Source organism: Amblyomma mixtum, chromosome 3, assembly GCF_055824585.1.
Source record: "Amblyomma mixtum isolate Tamu chromosome 3, ASM5582458v1, whole genome shotgun sequence".
In the NCBI taxonomy this organism is placed as follows: Eukaryota; Metazoa; Arthropoda; class Arachnida; order Ixodida; family Ixodidae; genus Amblyomma; species Amblyomma mixtum.
This window is the reverse complement of record NC_143014.1, coordinates 181,212,149-181,220,896: the sequence shown is the minus strand read 5'-3', so window position 1 is coordinate 181,220,896 and position 8,748 is coordinate 181,212,149. Positions and strand designations below refer to the sequence as shown.

The window sequence follows — 8,748 nt, the reverse complement described above, 5'->3', positions numbered from 1 at the left end:
ATTAGAGCGCGTGTTCGCTGACGCAAAGACTGTTTCTCAGAAACATGGGACAGGAACGGATCTGAGGGAAGAGGGGAAGGTGGCGGGATATCGGATGTGTCAAGGTGTGTCATTGCATCCACATGAATATTATGCGGATCCTGGGCATGCCCGCGAATCCAGTGTATACGCACAGGACAAATCTACCCTAGAGCAGATCTTCCGAGTAACGCCATCTACAAAAAAAAAAAAGAGAGAAAATACATGACCTAAACTTTGGTTCTTTACGCCTTGGAGACAGAAGACAAGGACCGTTTTTACAATATCATGTGCATGCATGGCAAGATGATATTGCCAGCAACTTCCGCGTCTAGGGCGTCATGAATGGCTAATGAAAATTCGTGGTTACGGTGTTCGGTCTCAGGAGAAAAAAGAGAAGGCAGTTGCGGAATACAGAGCACGCACAGGGGTAGGAAATTTCCGTACATATCATTTTCCAGCCAATCCAAACAGCAGCGCCAATTCCTGCCGTAGCGGCCAGAGGAAAGTCGACCTACCTTCAAAGTGGTATTGTCACGGCAACTGTATGGAGGTGATAATCTTTTTCCTTGAGCAGGATTCGAACCAGCGCCGGCGATAACAAAGAAGCTCCATTTCCCAGTACCTATTACAATTCGACAGCTTCCACAGCTAATGGCACTGCGGCATTCTAAATGTTTCGTCTGCCTCAGTCATCGGGTGCGCTGAAGCAGTTGAAACCGAAACTAACAGAAGTATCCTACCCCTGGTTTCTGTGTGTATTTTTAAAACGACGCGGCTCAAATACCAGTATGAATAAAATACAATTTCCAATAAAACAGTCACAAAAAATATTGCTCGCATCAATCGTGTTAACACCTCATTGCGTTTTGTGAATTTTGGGCGCTGAACGTATTGATGGATCCCCGCAATGTGCGGAGTGGCGCCACCACTGCTGCCAGTTGGCGTGGACATTCTTCGCACGCGCAGGTTTGCTTCGTTCCACTAGCGTGACCTTCGCGAAGCACAAAGCTGGTTTAATGCACGATTTTGCGGACAGTTCTTAAGCTTTCAGCACATGTGCCTGCGCTTTCTGATTTTGCGAAGTCTTTCGGTACGCCTAGTGCGCCAAGCAAACTCCTGTCCAGGGTTACGCCGTCAAGACTGTCATGGTCTGCAGGGACTTCATGACTCGTGCCCCGACTAGGTCCGGCACGAACGCTTTATTCACGCCTCTGAGCGACAGTTCTTCGCCTGACCTATCGCATCAGCGGAAGCAGATGCAAGAAGCGGTGATCCCACTTCCCAGGCGCAAGATTTTTCTCCAGACAGCCCATACGCTGGCAAGGCTGCCCACAACTCCGACCTGATGAATGCTTTTGTCTGCGACGGCGCACAGCAGCGCAGCACAACCAGGCACTGCGCTTCTACGACTGCGACATCCTGGTGGCAGCGACGGTTTTGGTCAAGCAGCTATTGGAGAGGGCTTCATCCACTACTGCGTCCTGCTGTCCGCGGTCGTCTTGTAGCCGCCGTACCACAAGACTGCAACCAGGCTGGCAATCAAAGCAGGGGAAGGCAGTGATACAGTTGCAACATGCAGAGTTCCCGGTGGATCGCATGCGGTAATCCTGGATAGTGTGATGGCTTCTACACACCTTGACATCAAGGACGCAAGGCATGAGGTTGAAGATCATTTGCCGCGATTCATTACAAAGTGTACGCACTGCATATATGCTTTACGGGTCTTCCAGGAATCCTGTATATGTAGTATTCGTAATACGTATGAGTAGTATTCGTTTGGTTTTTTTTACATGTCCTTAGATGTCTTCTACATTTGTGTGACATGTTGTATGCAGATGTGCTCTATTCTGGAAAAAAAAACGTTCAGTTTGATTTCAAAGCAGTGTGTATGTGTGTTTTCGTTTTCTTTCTTTTTCGACTTTGACCCTTCATTTAGAAACCCGTCGCTTTGGCTCAGAGGTTTGGGGTTCGGTTGCTGAACTCAAAGTCGCGGGTTCGGTCCTGGGAACGGCGGGCGCATTGAAGTGAAAGCGAAAGGCGAAAACATGAGTGTGCTGTGCCATGTCTGCGCAAGAGCCCCAGGTGGACTAAAATAATCCGGAGCCCTCCACTACGGCGTCCAGATAGGCATATGACGCATGTTGCCACCACCTTCATTTCGCGCTTCAATAGAATATACTTGAAACCCGACAGCCCAAACTACCGCCAATTATATGGCTCCAACGTAACCGGTCGCTGTTGTGCCCCTCATAATGATCTGTCTTTAAAGAGTAAGTAATATATGTTGGTCGGTCACTGAGTGTCCTTGCACTTGTCTTCGGTTAGAACGCACTAGAACTGACATACATTCGGGAAAACGATAAAAACGTGCCATGTTCAACAGGCACAGCATACACAGCATACACAGCACACAAGGCAAAGTGACCTGCACGACTACACCACGCACGGATGTACAAATAAGTGATCGAACACTCTTGCTTAGGACATACTCGCGGGTGATTTTCAAAGGACGTTGCGGGAGAAAGGCCCAAAGCCGACGGGACTTTCTGCGGCAACGTCCTGCGCACGCGGACAACCTCCGCGTCTTCCATTTCGGACGGCATTCTGTGCAAAATAGCAGACAAGTTCGCACCGCATGTGCAGGCTCTCCTCTGTTCTTTATGTGCCTTGAAGAAAGCTCTTCTCAGGTCGTCGGGCGCACGCTTTACCACCGCGTGAGAGCGCTGTGCACGCAGACAGTTGGGATGCAAATCAGGAGATAACGGTTAAGAAAAAGGTTACAGAAACAGAGGTGGGTCCGTGGACAAATGGGATCCAGACTAAACGGGACTGGGAACATACAGGACGTCCGTCCGTCCTTCCGTCGAGCATGGTGGCAAATGCTATCAACTATCAACCCATTTCAAAGAGGGCGCTCCTATCTTTCATCCATCCATCCAGCCGTGGAGCATGACCCAACGTTCTCAGACAGTTTCAGTATGGTGTCTAGATGAGTAGGTACACCGAACGGTGAGGGAAGCGCGCGTCCCTCTTTCATGACGCAGCGGTGGCGCCACCGGCAGATCCCGGTTCGCGCCCGCTTCCTCTCGTCTTTGCTATGCATGTATGAAGCCCATTTACTTCAAACATTTTCATTGCGAGTAAACTGGACAAGGAAAAAAGAGAGACGTTTGCTTATTATAGAGTCAGGGATGCAGAGTTTTTGGAATATCAGGCTCGTTCAGCCAGGCTGTGATAGGTGCAGTATCAACTACCCCGAGTACTGCGGAGTATATATTTCGGCGATTAATTTTTAGGTCCTTCTGAAAATGTCTGCGCACTCATGTAACCGTATTTCATGTATTTTAAAAACAATGCATGCTTAATGCATTTACGCGACAGAAATCTCCAGATTCCGAAATGATCGACAGAATATGAAATTAAATTTAAATACGATGTACTTTAAGTGAAGGGATTTAGTAAACGACCAAAGTAAAGTAAATCACAGACATAGCAATGTTTATCAGCACTTGTAGTAAAATAACGACGTACGTGTCCATGCATTCAAGTGCGCGTCCTAGGACTGAGCTTCTTTTGTTTTTTTTTCAGGAAGGATGGCCTTTACAATGAATGAAATGAAGGCTTCTGATAGACTGAAGCTTGCTGACACGATTCGTTAGCATAGTGTTATATGCTGCTCACATCCGATCTTATATGGCACCTTGAGCCATAGGCCGTGATTTCACTACACACCTTCGAAAACGGTGTATCCCGCTACTTTGCCTTTCTGAGGGCACCCCCTTATTCAGTGCTGTTTTTTTTTTTGCCCACGACAGGAAAATTTGGTCATTTTTGTCATGAGCGTTCGCCATAAACGCTGCTCTCCTTATGACACATCATCGACACAAATAAAAATAAAAATTACTACCGCTTCTCCTCTACCTTGAACACCCTACACCTAATTTCAATTCCTTGGGTAACCCCTGGCTGCGGGAAAGAGTTAAGTGGTCACACAAACTCGCCTATTCTTTGCCACAATAATCGAGCCAGAGAATATGTAAGCAATCGCGAAGCTGTCCAAGGCAACCGATGGGGAAAAGCTTCCCATTTTCATGCAGGCTGGCACGTGGCAGCGGGCGGAGCTTGCACGGGTGCGCCGGTCCCCGACAAACGCCAGCACCCCCATCGCGTTTGCGCTGCATAGCGTGCTACGTAGAAAATGATTTCGATGGTATAAAATGTGTCGCCTTCAGTGACAAATGTGTAGTTCCGTTCGATTAACTTCTCCTCGAGGTTGCATTCGCACACAAGGCGGAGTGCGGTACCTACTTGTTAACGAGATATAGTGGCCAACCCGCATTTTCTAAACGTTTTGGGACATCACGGCACAATATCAATGGAAGTTTAGGTCTCGTCCTCGCTGATTTTAAGCTGGCTATAAGTTTCTTCTCTTCATTCTTACCATAAAGCACTGGGTCTCTTGCGAACTGCATTCTCTTCGAGCCGACGGAAACAAGAAAATAAAGTAGCGCGACGAATAGCAGACGATTCACACCGAAGATGTAGTTGATGTCAGGACGGCGCAAAAGAAACAAGGACGAGAGAGGCACAAGAACACAAGAAGACAGGCGCCAACTTGCAACTCAGGTTTATCAGCACAAACCCTTAAATTTTATGAAACACCCGAATTTGTTCCTTTCGCACCGTACTGACAACAACTACAGCGATGAACCAACTAGCTCACACCAAATTACTTCTTCACACCCAAGCGCCAGGTGTAGAACAATAGAACAACAGCGCCAGGTTTGTTGTCATCAAGCGGAGGCGCGTGGAACTACTCTTTGTCTCTTGCCGGTCGGCACACCTACTGATCTAGCCACCAAAGTTTCAGTCTTCCAGCTCCGGTCGGGAGATGGCTAAAGTGGCGGTCGCAGGAACTATTGGCGCTGTAGTCGAGCATATCAACATCGTCTGCTGTTGCGGGAGATTCGTTCGCTGCAGTAGGGAGGCCTAGTCGAATTTACAAGCTGGTATTCGCGTGGATGGTGCTCGTAGTGACTGTCAAGACTTCTCTGCGGTGAAATCTGTGCACTTGATGACTTCAAGTGAGTGCTACACATACGATCTTGCTTTGCGCCCGGCTGCAAAAGTGGCAACAGAAACTGCCTCGCGATGACAGCCAGTTTAAAGGTTGGAGCAGATCCTGCGTCGCAGGAACAGCTGTGTCGCACTTCTAAGCTATGTGAACGTCATTCTGAGCATGAAAACGTTGTCAATGACTACACGCACGTTGTAAATTGGCAAGAGGTGCGAATTCCCCGCGGGAACTGCGTGCTGCTCGGTACCGTCCTTGGACTCCTTGCCTGTCTCCTGGAGTGAATCTGAAAACCAGGAAACGTGCAACGCAGGCGAAAGCCACCCAACAAGCGTGATTCATGCAGGCTTGTACGTTCGGAGATCCTTGCATTGACAGTAAGTGTACAACGTCGTCTTCAAGCTAGCCGCTCGTATGCCCTCATTTCGAATGAGTTGGTGCCGCTTTTCTGCTCGGCGATACCAGTATTCGTCTGCACTGAAGCTTGATGGCCTGGCGACTATGACGCGACCCTCACGGACTCGTGACATGAAGCTATGCAGGATGAAATAACAGGGATGGTATATAGAGTTTTCTACTGCAGCTGCAGACCGTCTAATAATTCCTAAGGTTGTTGTCATGAGGATTGCAGCTGCGTCGTGAATGGCTACAAGCTGCACAAGCAGCTGTTAAAAACTGCAGCCTTTGTAGCGGGCCTTGAGAGAATCCTGATGGAAACAGGTGGCAGGTGTAAATACATATTTGATGAACAGACGGCGAGGTCGGAAACAGTTCATAACAGACAACCGCCACGTGACAGAAAAAAGAGCCAAGACCCGGCGCTGAAGGCAGCACTTTCAGAAGTTACAGACCAAGGAGTTCAAGAGCACTTGTTGATCTCCTACCTCTGAAGCGCGTGGAGTTCATGTCATCAGCATGTGGCATGATAGTGCACAGCTCGATGTTTGTACACTGAAAATGTTCCGCATTACATTCGATTTGCATTAAGTGCTATAACCATGAAAAGAACAGAGTGAAAAACTGAAGTGCTTGGACGCCATGAGACACACAAAACACGTAAGAAAGCGAAGCACGCGTCGTCTAGTAACACGTCGTTCGTCCCAACCTCAGTGCGTGTGCTTATTTGCCGCCAAGCAACGTGCTAGACCATATTTATGTTTGTTCACACTGCCGAAAAAAATTTATTTCCCAGCAGGCAGGGGTGCGGCGGCGCCTGTCTCTACTTAGGCGTTGCAGGCGACACATGAGACAAGTAGAAAAAGGCAACTGCAGCGCCGTTAGTTCCAGCGACGTCCACGATAGGGACGCCAGTGAGCGGCGTGTACAGAAAACTGCGAAACTGAAACTGTCTAAACGTTGTTTCCCGCTCCAGAAACCCAGCTTGTTGCGAAAATGGCTTCAAGTGGTGGCGCGAATGCATTTCAGGCCCTGCAGACACCAGGCACCGCGCTCAGTTCACTTCGAGTCAAGCAGCATCGGATGCTTCGCATCTCAAATGAACTACTTGCGTAGCTCGATAACTACACTACCACAAAGCACACACACAGAAAAATGAAAACCAAACTTAGCGACCAAAAAATCCAATCCGTAATATACTAAACAAGCCCCCAGATATCAATCCGAAGCCCTGTTTTCCCGGTGGGCCTAGCGTGGCTACAGTGCCTATAGAATATTTCTAGCGGCTGACTATTGACTAGACAGTGACGGTGACAGCGACTAGTCACTAGTCACTGTAGCGTAGGGCTCCAATTCGTGGTGCAGACCTGCTAAGAGACTCTGCTATTACGATAACGGTTTCTTAAATTAAAAACAGAGTTTTGCAAGGTATTACAAGCACTTGTGACGTAAGAATGAAAATGCATTTAATTTATTAAGTCATTAAAATCAACCAACACTGTGCTCATTCAAATATTCAATTGGTAACAATGAAAAATGCTAAATGTTTTTAAAAGCAATACTTCAAGTTTTGAGTGAGTTGTAAAACAATTAAGAAATAAAGGAAAATTAATGCGACTTTTGTAAAATATTTTTTATTTTTAATACCTAGCGGGTCCTTGTTGGATGAAGCGCAGCGCAGCGAGCACTCTCTCTAGTTATCAGTAAGAAAGGCTACGGAAGCCATTCCATGGGGGCTTTCAATGCACCATCCAGCCCCTCCTCCATGATCCAGCCCCCTATTGGAGATCAGTGGTTTTGCCTCATGGCCCATAGGAGGAAGAAGTCCCTAACATCTACCTGCAAGCCTGAGGACATCATCATCACCGGGTGATTCTCATAACAACAACGACGACTTAAATTAGCGCCGCACCGCTGATAGCATTTTTTAACCAAGCGGTGAAAGGTATGAACTAGGATACGCACGCTGGAGCAGTGCTATCTGTGCGGGGCTTTACTTCATATAGGTCCTGCATCAAACCATTTGTGCGCCGCCCATTCCAAGATGTTCCCGCAGTCTCCGCAGTAGCATCGACATCATTAGCAGCTGACGTGGCCATTCGTCGCGAATTCGGTAATAGCTCCGTTCTACGCGGAACAACTTGGTCAAGCACGGCGCTGTAGGGGTTCGCGGTTTCGCGGACCTTTTCGGAAACATTCAGGAGAAGATCCCGCGCTTCCTGCTTCTGCGCAGTGTCCTGCAGACCATTTACGCCAAGCCCACGTCCGTTCAGGCTGACGCCATCAAGACTGTAATGGCCACCAGAGCCTTCGTGGCTCGTGTCCAGGCGGAGTCCAGCACGACAGTCGCATTGACACCGCTCAGCGACAGTGGCTCACCAGACCCATCGTACGAGCCGCCACAGATGCCAGTAGCCGTGATCCCACTGCCGACGCGCCAGCTGTCCATCCAGACAGCCGAGTGCGCTGGCAAGTGTGCCCACGACTCTATCTTGAAGACTGTGTTCGTCTGCGGCGTCACTATGGTAGAACACCACCAGGCACTGCCAGGACGCCTCTGGCCAAGCAGCTGCTCGCGCGAGCACGATAGAGAGATGTGCGATGCCCACCGGTGTTCTGGTCTGGCAGCCGTGCAGCCGTCGTTCCATGATCCAGTCTAGGCGGCTGGGAGTAGCAACCGAAGACGCTGGTGGCCAAACCGCGGCCTGCTAGCTTTCTGGAGTCGCTCATGTCTGTGATCATGGATACTGTGGCGGCTGTTCAACGCTGGGACTTTAAGGACGTCAAGCACGTCACGTGCGCAGAACTCTAACATTTCGGGTTGCGCTACCGAAGGTGTATATGCACTGCATGTGCCCCACGAGTCTTCGGGAGGCCTTGGCAAGGCTAGTAGTGTTTGGCGCTTAATTTTGCTCGCACTGTAGTGTGTATTATTTTGCGGTTTCTTTATCGTTGTCTTTTGGTGTTTCGCACAGCTGTGTTAAACGGTGTACGTATATGTTGTTTGATTTGATAAACGTTCAATTTGCAGCGAAAACTTTTTGTATGGATTTATTTCTCTCTTTTCCGAACTGCCGCCACGGTGGCTTAGTGTTTATGGGATTCGGCTGCTGACACGAAAGACACGTTTGACCCCGGCCGCGGCGGTCGAATTTCGGTGTATGCGAAATTCTAGACGCCCGTGTACCGTGCGATGTCAGTGCACGTTTAAATACCCCAGGTGGTCGAAATTTCCGGAGCCGTTCAGTACGGCGTCC

At 48.8% G+C, this 8,748-nt stretch overlaps 1 pseudogene; it reads left to right on the top strand.

Annotated features, from left to right (window-relative positions):
• The first annotated feature begins 964 nt into the window (after positions 1-964).
• Positions 965-8,528, top strand: LOC149352927 (uncharacterized; annotated as a pseudogene).
• The last annotated feature ends 220 nt before the right edge of the window (positions 8,529-8,748 follow it).